Source organism: Crassostrea angulata, unplaced genomic scaffold (assembly GCF_025612915.1).
Source record: "Crassostrea angulata isolate pt1a10 unplaced genomic scaffold, ASM2561291v2 HiC_scaffold_165, whole genome shotgun sequence".
NCBI lineage: Eukaryota > Metazoa > Mollusca > Bivalvia > Ostreida > Ostreidae > Magallana > Magallana angulata.
The window spans coordinates 1-19,936 of NW_026441718.1; positions in this window are offsets into that span (position 1 = coordinate 1).

Consider the following 19,936-nt stretch of genomic DNA (forward strand, 5'->3'; position numbering starts at 1 on the left):
GTAACGACAGACATCGGCACATTACATAATACACACAGTTCACTGCCTACGCGGACCATGGATCACCGGCGGTCCAGTTAATTTAACACTATTACACAATTTAACATTTTCACAACAACTACTAGCATCATCAATACATTACATTACACCAACATTAGCACTGATAGGTACACTGAACACACCACATCAACAGAGACGTTACAGATAGTACCAACCCAGGAGCTTCGCCATTAAACCACCAGGAAACAGGAATCGACGCAATCCGTGAAAAAATTACACAATCTGACAAATTTTACTTCCCAAGTTTGTTGGCACTACTCCCCTTCATATAAGCATGTTTCTGGTTTTATAATGTTAATAAGTAATATAGAAAGAAAGCTAGAGAAAATATAATGCATGTGTCTGATGACGACTGAATGGAGATGCATTTGGCCACTAAACCCATAAAAGAAATTTTTGTGTTAAGTATTTTTTTTTCTCAATCTGCGTTAAGTGCATGAAATAAACGGTTTCACAATTAATGTGATAATTTCCTTGTTTACACTTTTCACCATTTTTAAAAAAATATTTTTGTTTAACTTTTTTTTACCTTCTGTGTATTTTTTATGTATATAAATACTACTTGGAATGATGTAGCATGTTGCCGTGGTTCATGTGCATGTTAATCAAGTAACTTGACAGAAAAAATGGGAAGAGGAAGAGGGTAAGAATAATCTCAATAATCAGTAGCAATTTTTCAATATGACAATGATTTTTTTTCTTTTCATCAATAAAAGATAATATGGTTGGAATATAAAATGTAAATCTAATAAAAAGATATTACCGTATTTTCTGTAAATAGTTTATTTTCTAAAAGAACATTTTTCCTTTTATATGAATAATTTAATTTCTGTGGTTTCAGTGTCGGAAGCCTCTTACATGGGGTTACAGCCCTCAACCTGATCAGGCTTATCATCCTGGGGAAGAGACTAAGGGCCTGCCTTAAATGCATAAGGGTGACTTCTGGTGTGTGTGTGGGGTGGGGGGGGGGGTGTAGGAGGAGAATGGAGGGACCAGCCACACTCACTCCCAGGAACAACGACGCCCTCGGGACCAGTCCCGCAATTCCAAGAGTGACACAAAGAAATGGGGGTTTAGAAGTACGTGTTATTTTTGTCGTAATAAAAACTCACGCCTTATAAAGCCTAACGTGATTAACTGTAAACGTTGTATGTTATGATATTAATTTGACGGCCCTGCGTTGCATACCCACTCACAGACGTGGTAGTAGTTTATTTTAAACATTGACATCGTGTTTAAGCGTTCACGCTAAATTATCTGAGTTACTCTTTGACCTACATTGTATATTATTTATTGTCAAATTGGTTTTTTCTCCAATGTGTCTGATTTTTTCACATTACATAAAATAATCAATTTGATTCATATTATTTCATACTTTCACTACATTATAATTGGGTAAAATTTCATTCTTTTTCTCAAGGAACGAATTGGACGACTTTCAAGAGCCCAAGAGACTATTCTAAAACTTTTAACTTCTCACTTAGACATGATAACAACATCTTGAAAAAGTCATATTTGTTTTTGATTTCGTTTCCATTTAACCAAGACATGTTTCAATGATGAAAATCACGACTGTGTGAAATTCTTTTTTAATGGGCCGGCGAAACGTGTTGTCAATTAAATCGTCACTTCTCCTAGACACAGTTCAGTGAATAACTTTTGACAATATAAAATTCGATATCCGTGACAAAATGATAACACAAATACATAAAATAAACGATAATGTATACAGGTGTGATGTGTATTTAGATACTCCTTAAGAAAATGCAGATGTAATTGTTATGATGGCGATCACTGGCGTGTAAAGTTTTTCAAAACAAATAAGAAGGGGAACCTTTCCTCAATATTATCACATCTCCCGTAGTCATATGTATCATTAATCAAATTATTTCATAAAATATCATTTGACTGGCTGATGAATAGAGGTACACCCAGGCGGGATAGTTAACCCAATGATAGATCTACATCGTACAACCCCCCGTGTCATGACTCACTGTTGATTTCTATGATCATCGATGCACTCATCTTTGGTAACTATAAATACCTTTTACAAATAATACCCCCATTGAATATTGGGTTTTTTGAGGGGGTATGAACAACAGAGTTTTTTATTGGGGTTCAAACTATTGATTTCAATAGTCATCGCTTGATTGACTCTGGAATGCTTCGATGACTGACCTTGACTGCTTTGATCTTTGATCCATTGAATATGATCTTCGATCCATTGAATATTATTACCTTTCATCTTCGATCTATTGATTAGCATAACAATATGATCTTCGATCCATTGAATATAATTACCTTTGATCTTCGATCCTAATTAGCATAACAATAGAAATACCCCGTTAAGTAGGTCAAGGTTGGTCAAGGTTGACTTCTCGAGAACAATGGTTCTATTGTTTTGCCCCCCTATACAGCCCCCTATACTACTCTTATTCGTCCGAACAAATAGCTAATTCGTCCGAACAAATCCTTATTCGTCCGAACAAATACGTAATTCGTCCCATCAAATCCCAATTCGTCCGAACAAATAACTTATTCGTCCGAACAAAAAACTTATTCGTCCGAACAAATCCTAATTTGGGAATGACATAAGACTATCTTAAATTCCTTCGGAACATCTTCTACAAAAGGCTCTTTATACGTAAAATTTCAGGTTTTAACACATTTTTTCAACACACTATTACGTCATGAACGATCCGTCATTTCTTCCAAAGATTCTCTAAAACAGAGGTTTAGTCTGAAAACAATTGCACAACCAGACAGATGGACTGATGGATTTATTTAAGAATTCGCAAAACATTTTTCATTTACAAAGGATCTACTGCGAATACATGTAACAATTAAATTGACCTATGGGGGGGGGTGGATTTCCCGGAAAAAGAAATCACTTTTGAAAATCAAAGTAATTTTTGTTATCTTCTTTCGTACATATTTCTATATTTTTCGAATTTACGTATTGAACCTATCATATTGCTCTTGCAATTTTATTATTTCTTCAAAGTTGGCTAAAACAGGATGTCACGTGACGGAGAGGTAGATAGACGTGTCTTATACTTGCTCCGTCTTTTTTGACAATTATCTCTGGATTTAGATATTTCTTGTATATAAAATTTGTACAGTGGATTTAAAAAGTGAATATCAACTATATGTTGGATTATCAGATTGGAATTTGTTCGTAAAAACGTGATTTGTGTCATATTTTTGTGTGAACAAGCATTGTGAACTACAGGTGAGTAGAGCTCACTCACTCTCGGACAGTTCTCCCGTGTATAACGTATACAATGGAAAACACAAAAATGACCAAACCTGTATACTTAAGAAACAGGGATATTCAAACCGATAAAAGCAATCCTATTTCTGATTATATCCTTGCTTGCGCAGTTGGCACTGTTGTCTCTGATATTAAATGCATCCAAAGAGACAGGGACTTATGGAGAATATATGTAGAATCGCGAGAAAGTCGCAATCTGCTTATCTCCGAGGGTTTTGAGCTTCAAAATAAAACAGTGGCTGTTTTTGATAACAATCCATTCTCCGCAGGGACCGAGAAACCCAGCGAGGATGTTGTGAGGATAACGGTCCGTGGGATACCCCTATCTGTGGATGACACGTGTATCAAAAACATGCTGGAAAAGTTAGGTGCAATACTTACATCAGACATCAAATATGAAAAAATCCGTAACCCTAACACTTTCAAAATGACAGAAATATTAAATGGAAATCGTTTTGTATATATGAAACCAATGGAACAAGGCAAATTTCTACCGAAAAGCAGCGAATGCGCAGGGCTTAAATGCTCAATCTTCCATAAGGGGCAACCTACTACCAAGAGAAGCATTTTGTGTACCAATTGCTGGGGAGATGACCACTTGAGGTTTAATTGTGAATATGAGACATGTTGCAAAGTTTGCAAAAATCCAGGCCATTCCCCAGGGGACAAAGCATGTTCCAAGTACGAACCTTCCCCTAAGGACATAATTGCCTTCAGTGGTAAGGATGATGTGATGTCCAACTTCTACCCATGTGATATCAAGATTTTTGGTATTTCGCATGCCTCCGCTGAGCATGCCTTCCAGTACAGCAAGGCCATGCGATCTGGGGATCTCATAAGGGCGTCGTCTGTCCGTAACGCCGCCACCGCACTCGAAGCTAAACGCATAGGCGCCCAAGTCACCGTTCCGGATCACTGGATACAACAACGCGAAGACATTATGCGCAAGGTATTAGAGGCCAAATTCGATCAAGTGATTGAATTCAGAGACAAGATCTCTGCAACTGGGTCATCCACTTTACTCGTGGAAGCCGCTTTTGACGACTACTGGGGATCCGGGCTCGACAAAAAAGGCACAATGTACACCGGGATGAAGGCGTGGCCAGGCAAAAACACCATGGGCCAAATACTTACCGACATTGGCCGATCACGACGTCCGAATGCACCGCAGCGGAAACAGTCGGTAAGAAACCAGAAGAACAGATCCTAATTATAATATTGCATTATTATGTAATTATATTGTACGTTAAATGTCAGAAATGCAGACATGTAATCAATGGAGTTTTTAAATATTTTGTCACTTAATTGTAGAGGGCTTAACTCCTTAGAAAAAAGAACAAAATTATACACATGGTTAAATGACATTGATGCTGATATAATATTATTACAGGAAACGCATTTTATCGAAAAACATGAATTTAAGTATAATACAAGGTGGTTTGGAAACTCGATACACAATTTTTCTGATTCGCCATTTAGCAGAGGCACTTCGATTTTGTTTAAGAAAAATATTGAAATAGAAATTCTTGATACTCACAAATCAAATGATGGAAGGATACTTTTTTTGAACTATATTTTTGATGACAAAACTTTTTCAATAATAAATGTTTACGCCCCAAATAATCAAAATGATCGAAAAACGTTTTTTGAAAAAATAAATTCATGGATTCGAAAATTCTCTATAAATAGTGAAAATATCTTTATAGCAGGAGATTTCAATTGCAACCTAGAAAAAATTAATGATGATCAAAGTATAAAGACGTTTAAAAAAGTACTTACGGGTAACAGTTTTATTGATACATGGTCAAACCTGAGACCAGGGGATATAGGATACACCTGGTGTAATGGGGAAAACGTACCCAAAAGCCGCATCGACTATGCTCTTGTCTCAGATTCCTATGCATATCAAGTAAAAAACATTGTACTCCGGGAGATACCTGGTACGCACTCTGGGGGAACGAGAATGTCTGATCATAAATGTATTAAAGTAACTTTTGATATCAATTCTAACCAAAGAGGACCCGGGTATTGGAAATTAAACACCTCCCTTTTAAAAGAAAATCAGTTTGTAAATGGGATGAAACAACTTATACGGGACTTTGATACAAGTAACAATGCTCACGCAGACTGGGATACTCTAAAAAGCAAAATTAAAGAATACTCAATAAATCAAAGTAAAATGATAAATAAATCCTGCAAAATTAAGATTAAGGAAATTGAAAATAAACTGAGTGAAATAGATGGACCAAACACAAATTCAATAGATATAAACAAAAAACGGCAATTAGAAAAGGAACTAAAAGATCTTATCGATAAGAAAGCAAAAGGTGCTCAAATACGTTCACGCGCAAAGTGGATCGATGAAGGAGAGATTAACTCTTCTTATTTTCTAAAGCTAGAGGCAACACATCAGAATAGCAACAATATCAAATCCATAAAAAAAGGACAAGAATTCATAACTAATAGTAATGACATTTTAGGGGAACTATGTAATTTCTATACAGAACTCTATCAATCGATAGGCATTCATGAAAATAATATCAAGACCTATCTCGATAAAGTACACTTTGTAAATATTCTTAATGATGAAGAAAAACAATCTTTGGAACAATTCCCTACAATAAATGAATGTGATATAGCAGTTGCAATGTTAAAGTGGAATAAATCCCCTGGACTTGATGGTTTACCAGGGGAATTTTATCAAACCTTTTGGCCAGAACTTAGAACTCGCTTTTATAATTGTCTACTCCAAACTTTTAATGATAAAAATATGACTTCTTCACAAAAGCTCTCCTTAATCACGCTTATATTTAAAAAGGGGGACAAATCAAATCTTGCAAATTATCGACCTATTAGTCTCACAAACACGGATTATAAAATTATTGCTATTGTCTTAGCAAATAGGCTTCAAAAAGTAATAGACCGTCTTATAAGTAAACATCAATCTGCTTATATCAAAGGGAGATACATCGGGATAAACGCTCGAACCATACATGATATATTTGACTTTTGCGAAAATGAAAATTATAACGAAATTCTTCTTTTCCTTGATTTTAAAAAAGCATTTGATTCTGTTGAATGGAATTTTATTTTTGAAACTCTCAAAAGATTTAACTTTGGTGATAACTTCCTCAGCTGGATATTCATACTCTATAATGAACCAAAATTTAGATTAAAAAATAACGGATGGATTACAAAAACATGCTCTATGAATAGAGGCATTAGGCAGGGATGTCCGGTCTCCGCTATAATATTTCTTTTTGTGACGGAAATACTATCTTTAACCATTATGGAAAACAAAGAAATTGCTGGTTTCAAAACCCAATATATGACAAAAGAAATAAAATTGATTCAACATGCAGACGACGCTACATTACCGCTTAGAGACAAACAATCACTAAAGGCTGCGCTAAAATGTATAAATAGTTTTGGTTCGATATCTGGCATGTCGTTTAATATAGATAAAACAGAATGTATGCTTCTTGGTGATTTGAAAGGAACAGAAAACACAATACATGGAATTAAGATCAACTTTGACTGTACAAAAGTTCTAGGTACATATATTGGACACAACAAAGAAAAGTGCATTGAAAAAAATTGGGGAGATAAACTGAAAGAACTAAAGAGACTTTTTGAATCGTGGAAAAAAAGAAAATTAACTATATTCGGAAAAACATGCATTATTAATAGTCTAGCTATCTCCAGATTGATCTACAATATATCAATATTACCATCCCCAAGTTCTGATATTATTAAATCTATAAATAGATTGATTTTCAATTTTATCTGGAATAAAAAGGATCGAATAAAACGAAAAACACTTATCGGAGATGTAAAATATGGCGGAATAGGAATAGTAGATATAGAATCAAAAATCAAAGCTATTAAATCATCTTGGATATCTTATATATTAAACGGTGAAAATAACTTGCTCTATTTTCTAGAAAATTTCAAACTGAAAGATGATGACATACTTTATATATTACACACAAATAAAATAGATCTGCAAAACCACTTTCTCCTAAAAAAGCTACCAATATTCTACAGAGAGATATTTGAAGCATTTAGTTATTCAAAAACCACTAAAGAGGCAAATGCTATGTCAACCCCTGAATTTTTACAACAGCATATTTGGGGCAATAAGTTGTTCATGTTTAAAAACAAAACACTTTATTTTCAAAACTGGTTTAATAAAGGTTTTAAATATGTCAAAGATATTGTTGACGAAAATGGGCTAAAACCACTGGAATTCTTTTCGAATATATTAGCCCAAAAGAACAATTTAATCTGTGAATCTATACTACTATATTAAAATAATAGACTCGAATTTTTAGTCTTTAATACCGAGAAATCGGAAGGATACTGTCTTTTGTTTTATATATTTTAAACATCTTTGGTACTTGAAGATTACCAATTTGTTTTTATTTTTTCTCAGTTAAGCTTCGCTAATTAATAATCAACGAAAATTCCTCAAAAAATCCCGGAAATCACCTGGATTTTTTGGATTTTACAATCTTGCACTTGCGCAATACATTCACACTAACGGGATCTATAGTTTATATTTGTTTCCACAATATCACATCTGCCTGAATAAACTCAGAAATGATAATACAAATACGGGTAAATTTTCATTGGACTTTCGCTATATATTTTGTTCATATAAATTAATGATTTCTTATGAGAGAAAGTATAAAATAACAAATATACATTTCAACTAAGCACTTACTTTCATCTTCGTGATGACAACAAATATTTGATTACATGCAAAAATGTTACATTATATTTGTTAGGAGAGTGAAGATAGAATATGTTTTATCGTAAAAATGAATAATGTCCTACAGACCCAGTTTTACAAAGAATATACGATTACGTTGGTGAAAAGGTGTTGAGTTCTTCCATTCTATGGATTAAAATTTTTAGTTGAAAGGTATTTGCAGTCTCAAAAAGGTTTGTTGTGATGCATTTGACTGTTATTTTCAAGGCAACATCATTCATTAACTTTCTCCAAAATTGTTCCAGAGCGATTCTGCAATTTTCTGCTACTTTACGGGTATAAGTAAGGGAGGGGCTTTTCCCGAGACACAGTTAGGTTATTCAAACTAAGGAAAGTGTAGTGAAATTAATAGCATTATTGTAGGCTTATAGCTTTGTTATGTAAATGTCAATAATAAGGTGTATCGATGTACCTATTTCTAAATGTTCGATATGCAATGTCAACCCGTGCACGCACGGGTCAAAGTCTAGTATTTTATAATGAAAAACGTATTTCATAAATTTAAAAAACAGTTTGACCTAGGTCTGGCTAAACATACGACTGTTATTCACAGACCGCAGTTTCTATTTCATGGTAACATATATGAATCGATAGATGATAAAAAATGTAAATTTTACTATAAGATTTTTAGAGATCACAAATTTGAAAAGCCATACTATATCAAGAAAATACTTAAGGACCTTAATATTGAAGGATCAGAATGGATAAAAAACATTTATATAAACAAAGTCGTTAACATGTTTGACAAACAAATCGCAGATTTTAACTATAAACTATTAAACAACATACTTATAAGTAGAGAATATCTCAGTAAATGGAAAAACGATTCTAGTGCATGCTTGTATTGTAAGCACTCTAATGAAACAATTAAACATTTACTATATGATTGTACAAATGTCAAAAAAATATGGAATATTGTTAGCATTATCTTACATTTTGTGGTTTCATGGAAACATGTAATTGTTGGACTATATAAAGAAATCAATAACAAAGTTATCGTTTATAATAATGTTATATCGTTTGTAGCACTTAGAATTTATAAATACAAGATGTGGTGTAGAATAAATGATGATATTGAAAAACCAGAAGACATAATTTCGCACGTGAAAACGTCCACAAAAATATTTTACTTAGCCCTGAAAAAATCAAAATATAGTAATTTTAACATAGATATGCTTAGGCTTTTATTTGAGAAGCTGTAATGTTATTTTTGAACTATGATTAACAATGTATCACAAAACTGATATGGGCTTATGAGTACATGTATACATCTTCTGGATGTCTAGTCTTCATGTATCTTCTTTTTCTTTTTTTTCCTTATGCATGTATTTACTTTCCAATTATAAATTAATTTCATATTCCACGCTACTGGAGGGTTTCTGTCTCTCCAGTGGAGCTGCTATAGGGGAAAACGAGGACTCTGTAAGATGTGTGATGATATCCCCTGTGGCAGCAACCATATGTGCATGTATTTCATTATATGAACGTCTTTTTTTTTTTTAATTCAAGGACGAAAATCCTCCATCATATTATATTTGTTTAAATGAGATAGTCTTTTCGTTATATACGTATATTTTTATATTTTCTATAATATGTATTTCAAATATACTTAAAATGTCAAACATACATTATATATTTTTCTTTCTGTTCTATTGTTACTATTATAAATACTTAAATGTGTCATCCTGCGAGATGATTTAGAAAAACTACTATTTCTGTGTATTATTAATATTTTTCTTTATATGCTTGTATTAATGACATAACTCAAACTGAATATATACATATATAATATTGATATTGATTATAACTTATCGGATCCAGGGGGCCCCTGGCACCCCAGGTGACGATATACCTGAGGGTCTCTGCGGAGATGTTGCCTCGCTTGTAATGTAATTTATTGAATAAAATATATATATATATATAAAAAAAAAAAAAAAAAAAAAAAAAAAAAAAGTTGGCTAAAACAGTATTCTTTTAGTAAAATGGTATATCTCTGCATGCTTTTTGGTCTAGATATCCTTCAGGACCGACCTGTTCCTAAAAAATATCTTAGATAATTTGATAAGTTTTGTTCAAAGAAATGAATTTAGAATTTTGCAAAAAAAAACGACAAAAATTTCGGAAACTGATTTCTATCATAGTGGTCTATATTTAGAGCATCATACACAGGGCGCAAAACAATCTTTAAAGCAAGTCATTAAAGGTGGCACAAGTCCTACATGTAGTTTTGGAGCTAGGCGCTCTGTTTAGACTCCCTATTTAACAGTATGATAGGGTCTACTCAGCCCCCCCCCCCGCTAGAAATCGGTGCTAATATTGCCCCTTTTGGGGCCAGGCATCCCGAAGGGACACCCGTGCCCCCAAGAATCCGATGTCATCTGAGTGGCACAGTCCTAGTTTGGGCGCTAGGCACTCTGTTTAGATTTCCTATTTATAAGTATGATAGAGTCAACTCAGCACCATGGAGCTAGATATCGGTGTATATATTGACCCTTTTGGGGCCGGGGATTCCGAAGGGACACCCAAGAATCCGGTGTCACCTTGGTGGCACAAGTCCCAGTTTGGGTGTTTGGCGCCCTTTTTAGAAATCTTTTTTTAATCGGGATCGGAAAATTCCGTGTATATAGTCGATAAATGTAAACAAATCTCGTTATTGCTGAGTTACTTTGGTCACGGCATTGTATTAAGGATTAACGTTGTGATACTTTACCAAAATTTGGTTGCAATAACAATTACAATGAATGTTGGAGTGAACATTTTTTGCGTGTTTTATCTGATGGAAAGCATGGGTAAGTTCTAATATTTGAGTCATTCCAGTTTTGGACTATGCATCCAGTGTCGAGGGGTTCAAAAAAATTCAATCGATATATAAACAGAGCTAACACGTTATTCTTCATTTTCTTGGAGTTCATGTCAATGAACGGATCACAAGAAATGTATTTGGAATTGATTAAAACAGATGTAGGAATAATCCGAATAATTGGTGCAGTGATTTTTAGATTAATATATTGACTCTATAGAACAGCTGTAGAAAAATCGTTGACTGAGGATGAAATGTTTATCGCATAGCACCCTAACTCCGTCACTACCCTAACTCCGTCACTTTCGGGAAACTTCTCGCCGTTTGAAATCAAGTGCGATTATGACGTCATTTTTTGCATGTCAAAAATCCTCAATCAAATGTCAACAATTTACAACGTTTAAATTTAAGAATGTGTTCCAACATAACAAAATTACACCCTGTTCATTTTATGCAACAATAATTGCGTGAAATCAGCTAACACCTTTTTACGGGTGCACTAAAATAACGATATTTCTGACATGCGGGCCTATTTGATTATTTACTGTGGTCAGTCATTTTAAGAGAGGTCAAAATGAAACATTCACATGTAATTTATTTTTTATTAAGGTTATTAATACATTTTTTTCAGTCCGCAATAGCCTTTATGCACTACACTGATGATAACGTCAAATCGCTCATGCCGTAATTTTTGCCTTATACAGGGTAACAGATATATATATGGTGTGTCGGTAATTATAGAATATGCTACATTTATTAAAAATGTAATAAATAAATAATATAACCATTAATATATTCATTATTGATATGATATATTTGAAACATGTAAGGACAGAAATCAAACGATATCCATACATTCTGAAAAAGGTCATTGTGATTGTTGTTACAAGGACCATTTTTTTTTATTCTGGCGATCATTTCACTTTGATGAAATGATATACAATTTAAATTGTATACACCGATTTTACTTATTATAACTTGCCCTAGATACAAGTTGAGTTTAAACTAAATTGTTAATGTGTCTTCTTTCCCTGGCGTATCATAGATCATGTGGGTGACGGAGTTAGGTTCATAAGTTATGATAGCACGTGTGATAAACGTCGTATTCAGAGGGCTTATTTGAATAATAATAAAAATATTTTTGTAAATAATTTTATAAATTATAATGTTTCATGTTATATTTAGTGATTGCAAATGATAAAAACCGCAAAAAATAATTTGCAGAGAAACGCGGACTGTTTTCTGCATATGGTGACGGAGTTTGGGTACTCGGGGATACTGAATTTTGTAAATGTTTAAACAAGCAGTTTAACTCATTCACTCTCTTCACTGCATATCTTAAATTTGATAAACCTGTAGGCACCTTTCATTTACTAGATCTTGACCTTAAACGAATGTTCGAATATTCGCAAACGAATAGTAAATTTCTAATAGTCGAATGTATATTTAGCATTTGAATATTCAATCACATGTTAAACACCCATATTAAGCTCAGTAAACAGTGGCGTAGCTACCATGTATGCTTAGTTTTTTTAAACTTACGTATATTCCTGAGCATGCACATCATTTGGGAAAAAAGGAAGAAACTCGGTAAAAAAAAAAAGAAAAGAAAGAAAAAATTAAAATAAAAAGAATTCAAGTATTAATAAGGTCCATACTTAGTTATTCCATCAACCAATTTCGGTCACCTGGTCCTGTCTTTATCCGGAATCAATGCTAAACAAAGACGTCTTAAGTACCAAATATAGACACACAATGTGGTCTTACAGTACCATATTAAAGAAACAGTACACAATGCATGTACCTAATAAAGCAAAAATTTATTTTGCATTTGAACTTAGTTTTACACATCATGTTAAATTTCCCCATAGAATATCACAGCTTTATTGAGATATTCATTACCATTAACTAGGTGAAAATGAACTTAAGAAAAAAAGCTTCGAGTGGGTAAAAAACAAATGTCAGAAGTTTTTTCTTCTTTTAGCTTTTAATAAGTTTTGTGATTTTATTTTATGCCTAAACTATAACCAAAGAATTTTAACTGTCTAAAAATATGCTTAATTAGTGAGCATTCCTTTCAATTTCTGCGATGTTTTTTAATGTTAAAAATCATCAGAATCCATGAGCTTCTGGGGCCTTCTCTGCCCTGGACCCACTGGGGGGCTCATGGCGGCCCCCATACCCCCTGCCATTTTAAGCATGCACTTCGTTTCTGGTCTAGCTATGCCACTGGTAAACTATGCAGCATTGTGTTATTTTCTACATAATCTCCTCAAACTGTTTTTGTGTTAGGGTAAAAAGTAATATGTGTAGATCAGTACTCGCGGCAATTTTGCAAGGTTAACGAAAGTCACTATGCGTACAATTGACAAAGTTATTACAGAAAGTATACGAGTTTATAAACTGGATGACTAATTCATAAGAAAAAGTTTTTTTTAAGTAAACATGCTTTTATCTGAGGACTATAAGTCATTTTTGTTAACTTCTTATAGTGAGGAATCCTTTAAAAAAACGCTATTATACTGCATGCAGTAGAAATCTATCTTGGATCTGAGGTGCTTGTGTGTACCATTACGTAACTTATCTCTCGCCTGCGGCCGAGGATATCGATCGCGGCTGGACTATCTTGCCGTCAGCGGTATCTACTACATGTATTCACAATATTCGCGTCTTACACATAATTATGTGTTTATTTAGCCGCAAACACATAAAATTGATTTTAATTTTAATACATATACATGTAAAAGTTTATTCTTCTTAAATTGAATAAAACAATAGAGGGTTCATTAATGAATCGGTCTGTTAATATATTTTAGTCATTATACTGCAAGCATTTCAAATCCTTCTGGGTTATGAGCTTAATCCACCTTCGTCCGCGGCTGAGGAGATCGATCGCGGCTGGACTACCTAGCACACGTGCTAGCACTACATACATGTATATGTGTTTATTTAGCAGCAAACACAAGAACTGTTTTATAATTTTATGCCATTAAAGTTTCTTCATCTTTTGAAAAATAGTAAAAGCGATATGATTCCAAATCAGGAGGATAGTCAGACATAGATCAAGGTGGGTTTGTAAGTCTTGAATATTCTTAAATTGTACAAATAATGATCAAAATCAACACAAAAGCCCGAAAGATTACCGGTAATACTTTAAATGATGATCATCCGTCGCACATGGCCGAGGAGATCCTGCGCGAATGGACAAGTGATCCGCAGTATTTTCTTGTACTTCTACCTTATCACACGTGCATGTTTAATGATAATTTGTACAAACACCACTTTAAAATTATTTGTTTTATTTTCAATTTAACTGCCTTGATTTAAGCGATGGTGCATAAAATAAGATAGATACTTGAACATCAATGAAATAAAAGTAAGCCATCTTTCCGAATCTAAAAAATGTAATTAGGCCAATTGTACATTTAAGATATTAGATACAATACAATGCTGAGATTTTGACCGGTACATGTAAAATCAACTTGTGTTTCAACATAAGATTATTATATTTACCCATGATTATTTCCGTTTAATAATGATGAAACTTTCTACATACTTAACACTTTTGAGACAATATTTACTCCTGTCTGATCAACCAATCTTATGTATATATTTACTGGTGTGGAAATTAATATTCGACCAACACAAAATCGTATAGAAAGTAAAAGAAGTTTTTTTAAGCTTGTTAAGAGTTGTACAAAAATTGAGTAGGGTGTACAAAGTAACAATGAATTAAAAAAAAATCAAACATTCTCCAAGACATTAGTGTTCAATGTTCAAATCAGATCAATTAAAATGAAAGTTCTGTGTTACAATATTACATGTATGCAGAAGGTGCTGCACGTTAAAATTAAAAGAATTGAGTGGAATCGAGGGATTCAGTGATTATTTATAAAAATATTCACATTAATTTTTTTAACAAGTTTTTTTTTTATTCTAGCTGTCACTTGATCACATTTGTAGTTCTTCATGCCGCACTAAAGTGGTGAAAAGGAAGTTTGATCCAGTGGGAGATTTGCCCCCATCCCGACCCCACTGACTTTTTACTTGCAACCAAAATTTCCTGAAATTTACATTTAGAAAATTAAATTTTGGGTCATTGACACAACCCCACTCCAACCACACTTGTTAGATGAAGGCCAAAAATTATTTGCATATTAAAAACAAAATCATCTTCGCTAGCCAAGGGTTTTTGGTCCACTCCGCTCCCCATAAAGCCTTGGCAGATCTCATACAGAAAACTCGGTGACAAGCTCTGTTTTATGATTGGCTGCAGCTGCAAGAAACGATTTAACTGATTAACGTCAAATTTTCAGTTCTGATAGGTATTGATCTGAACCTTGTTGGAAATTTTTTTTGTTGATGACGTCACTTCCTGTCTTGAGATATCGTGGATTTAACTTTTTATTGATAACTTTTATCTGTGAAATATTTTGTGATACGTTATAGAAGCAATTATGTTTATTCTAACGTTATTCACCTACACATGGCAATGATTTACTCCTATGTTACGTAATTAGGGATTTGAAGGGGCCAGAAGTCTAAAACTTTGATGCTCAATATCTCAAAATGAAGAAACATTTGGATAAGCAATATTGAACAAAAGATGGTCAAAATAATAAGCTTAACAATCTGCAACCATAATTTCTTTGTTATGCGGTCCCTAAAAGGAGTTACAGGGTCGGCCCCTAAAACAACCCTCTCCAGATATCTCGAGAACGGTACAAAATTTGTAACTAAAAGTGTTTGAATTGACAAGAGCTTTCATTTGAAATCATGAACAAGGGGCTGGTCCTTCAAATAAGGGGCTGAGGGGGCTCTAAAGTCTTTTAATGATAACTTTTTACCGTAAAATATTTTGTGATACGTTATAGAAGCAATTATGTTTATTCTAATGTTATTTACCTATACATGGCAATCATTTACTCCTATGTTACATAATTAGGGATTTTAAGGGGCCAGAAGTCCGAGGTATGTCCAATGCACGATGTTTTATCAATATTGTCGACATCGCAATGTTGGCCAATACCGAGGACACATTGTGTTAATACCATATTAGTATAATTATTAAATTTGCATCTACAGCGTACCATATATATCCTGTGTACATTTTCGATATCGCAATGTTGACCAACATCGAGTCGACATTGTGTCCACATCGTGTGTCTTGTTTCCTGTTTACATCGTCGACATCGCAATGTTGATCGATATCGGGTCGACATTGTGTCTACATCGTACCTCTTATATCCTGTTTACATTTTCGATATCGCAATGTTGACCAACATCGAGTCGACATCGTGTCTGCATCGTGTTCCTTCTTTCCTGTTTACATTGTCGACATCGCAATGTTGATCTACATCGTGTAGACATTGTGTATACACCGTACCTCTTATATCCTGTTTACATCATTGACATTGTCGATATCGCATTGTTGACCAACATCGAGTCGACATCGTGTCTACATCGTGTGCCTTCTTTCCTGATTACATTGTCGACATCGCAATGTTGATCGACATCGAGTCGACAGCGTGTCTACATCGTACCTCTTATATCCTGTTTACATCATCGACATCGCAATGTTGACCAACATCGAGTTGACATCGCAATGTTGATCGACATCAAGTTAACATTGGGTATATATTGTACCTTTTTTATCCTGTTTACATCGTCGACATCGTGTCTACATCATGTGCCTTCTTTCCTGTTTACATCGTCAACATCGCAATGTTGATCGACATCGAGTCAACATCGTGTCTACATCGTACCTCTTATATCCTGTTTACATCGTCGACATTGTCAATATCGCAATGATGACCAACATGGTGATATTCTGTATGAATGTGTTTTTGTTTATGGGCTTGTACTAAATACTTTGATTGATAATGAGTGAATTTAAGATTTTATAAATTGTAGAGGGCTCCATGATGTTAACAAACGAAAAGATGTGTTCAAATATTTGCGAGAACAAAAAGCATCCCTGTATTGTTTACAAGATACTCACTGTACTGAAAATGATAAAAGTGTTGTATATGCACAATGGGGCCTGGATTTTTTAATGAGCCCTGGTAATTCAAACTCAAGGGGAACACTGACCCTTACTAATAATAATTTTGAATATACTGTTTCAAATGTTAAGTCAGATCCCAATGGAAATTACATTGTCTCTAGTATACTTGTTGATAACAAATGCTCTCTAACTATTGTAAACTTGTATGGTCCAAATAGAGATTCTCCAATTTTTTTTAGAGAACTCTCTAACATTATTGAAGAATTCAGTGACGATTTTATAATTATGTGTAGAGATTGGAACCTGGTTCAAAACTTCAACCTAGACTGTCATAAGTATGTTAAAGAAAATAATTTAAAAAATAAATTAGAAGTCATTAAGCTACAAGAAAAATTTAACTTGGTGGACCCATGGAGAATAAATAATCCTGATGCAAGAATATATACCTGGAGTAAAAAAACACCTATCAAACAAGCTAGACTAGATTTCTTTTTAATATCTGAAGAGTTAATGTCACTTTTACATAGCGTATCAATATCACCCGGTTATAGGACAGATCACTCTATTATTGAATTACAATTAAAATTTAACAATTTTACAAAAGGTAAAGGTTTTTGGAGATTCAATAATTCTTTATTAAGAGACCCCACCTATGTCCAGAAAGTTAAAGATACAATAGCTATTGCAGAAACTGAATTAGAATATAGGGAACAAGGTAATCCAGTGGAAACCGAGATATCTGCATGTATTGATGATGACCTATTTTTCGAGATTTTATTAATGAAGATAAGACAAATTACTATTTATTATGCTAGTAAAAAGTCTAAGGAACGGAAAAAACAAAAGGAACTCCTTGAAAGACAAATTAAATTTACACAGGATCTATTTAATACATATCACCTAATTTCCTACGCCCAAGCCCTTTCTGATTTTCAAGATGAATTAGAAAAGATTAGAAAATATGAATTGGATGGACTTTTACTACGTACTCATTGTAAATGGATTGAGAATGGTGAAAAGCCAACAAAATACTTTTGTGCTCTTGAAAAAAGAAATTATGTAAATAAAAATGTTACAAAATTAATCAATAGTAAAGGAAAATGTATTGTTGAGCAAAATGAAATCTTGACTGAAATTAAAAAGTTTTATCAAGTTCTATACAAAAACTATGATGATCAAATAGAAGACATAGATCTTAATGACCTTTTCACACAATATAAAATACATATACCAAAAGTTAATGAAATGGAACAACAACTCCTTGATAATAACATTACCTTATCTGTGTTCTCTTAAGAACATGAAAAACGATAAAACCCCTGGAACTGATGGTTTCACGACTGAATTTTTAGCTCACCGAGACGAAGTCAGGGGGAGCTTATGCTATACCCTCGGCGTCGGCGTCCGGACCTGGTTAAAGTTTTTGTTGCAGGTCCTGTATCTAAGCTATTACTTGTCCTATCTTTACCAAACTTGCATGGATGATGCATCTGGACCTACTTATGGACTTGAAAGACTTGGATGCTGAATCTGAGTCCTAAATTTCAGATGCTGGAGGAGGTTAAGGTTGTTGGACCAGGTTGAAGTTTTTGTTGCAGGTGCTCTTTGATAGCAATATCTAAGTTACTGCAGGTCCGTACTTCACCAAACTTGCATGGATGGTGTGTCTTATGATACTGATGCACCAGACAGGCTTGAGTGCTGAATCTGAGCTATAGGTTTCGGATGCAGGAGGAGGTTAAGGTTTTTGGAGCTGGTTAAAGTTTTTGTTGCAGGTGCCCTTTGATAGCAATATCTAAGTTACTGCAGGTCCGTACTTCCCCAAACTTGCACGGATGGTGTGTATTATGATACTGATGCACCAGACAGGCTTGAGTGCTGAATCTGAGCTATAGGTTTCGGATGCTGGAGGAGGTTAAGGTTTTTGGAGCTGGTTTAAGTTTTTGAAACAGGTGCCCTCTGATGATTATATCTTAGTTACTGCTGGTCCGTACTTCACCAAACTTGCATGGATGGTGTGTCTTATGATACTGATGCACCTGACAGGTTTGAATGCTGAGTCTGAGCCATATAGGTTTCGGATGCTGGAGGAGGTTAAGGTTTTTAGAGCTGGTTAAAGTTTTTGAAACAGGTGCCCTCTGATGATTATATCTTAGTTACTGCTGGTCAGTACTTCACCAGACTTCCATGGATGGTGGGTCTTAAGATACTGATGTACCAAACAGGCTTGAATGCTGAATCTGAGCCATACGTTTTGGATGCTGAAGGAGGTTAAGGTTTTTAGAGCTGGTTAAAGTTTTTGTTGCAGGTGCCCTCTGATGATTATATCTTGGTTATTACTTGTCCTAACTTCACCAGACTTCCATGGATGGTGCGTCTTATGATACTGATGCACCTGACAGGTTTGAATGCTGAGTCTGAGCCATAGGTTTCAGATGCTGGATATGGTTAAGTTTTTTGGAACAGGTCACATGTTTAATAGATAATAGTACTTTTTAAAACTTGCATAGTTGATTAAACTGTAGTAAGAATGAATCACAGAGGAAGCTTCAGATGCAGAGCTTGATCTCCATTATCAAGGATGCTAAAAAATATATCTTAGTTATTATTGGTCCTAACTTTACTAAACTTGAATGGATGGTGTGTCTTATGACACAGATGCACCTGATAGGCATAGATGTTGAATCTGAGCCATAGGTTGCGGATGCTGGAGCAGGTTAAGGTTTTAATTGCTTGTACCCTCTGATGATGATATCTTAGTTATTACTGGTGTGATCTTCACCAAACTTGCATGGAGATGCGTCTTATGTATACTGATGCACCTGACAGGCTTGAATGCTGAATCTGAGCCATAGGTTTCGGATGCTGGATGAGGTTTAGTTTTTTTGGAACAGGTCACATGTTTTATAGATGATAGCTTGCATAGTTGATTTAACTATATTATAAATGAAACGCAGAGGTTGCTTCAGATGCAGAGCCTGATCTCCATTATCAAGGATGCTAAAGAAATCTCCTACCTCA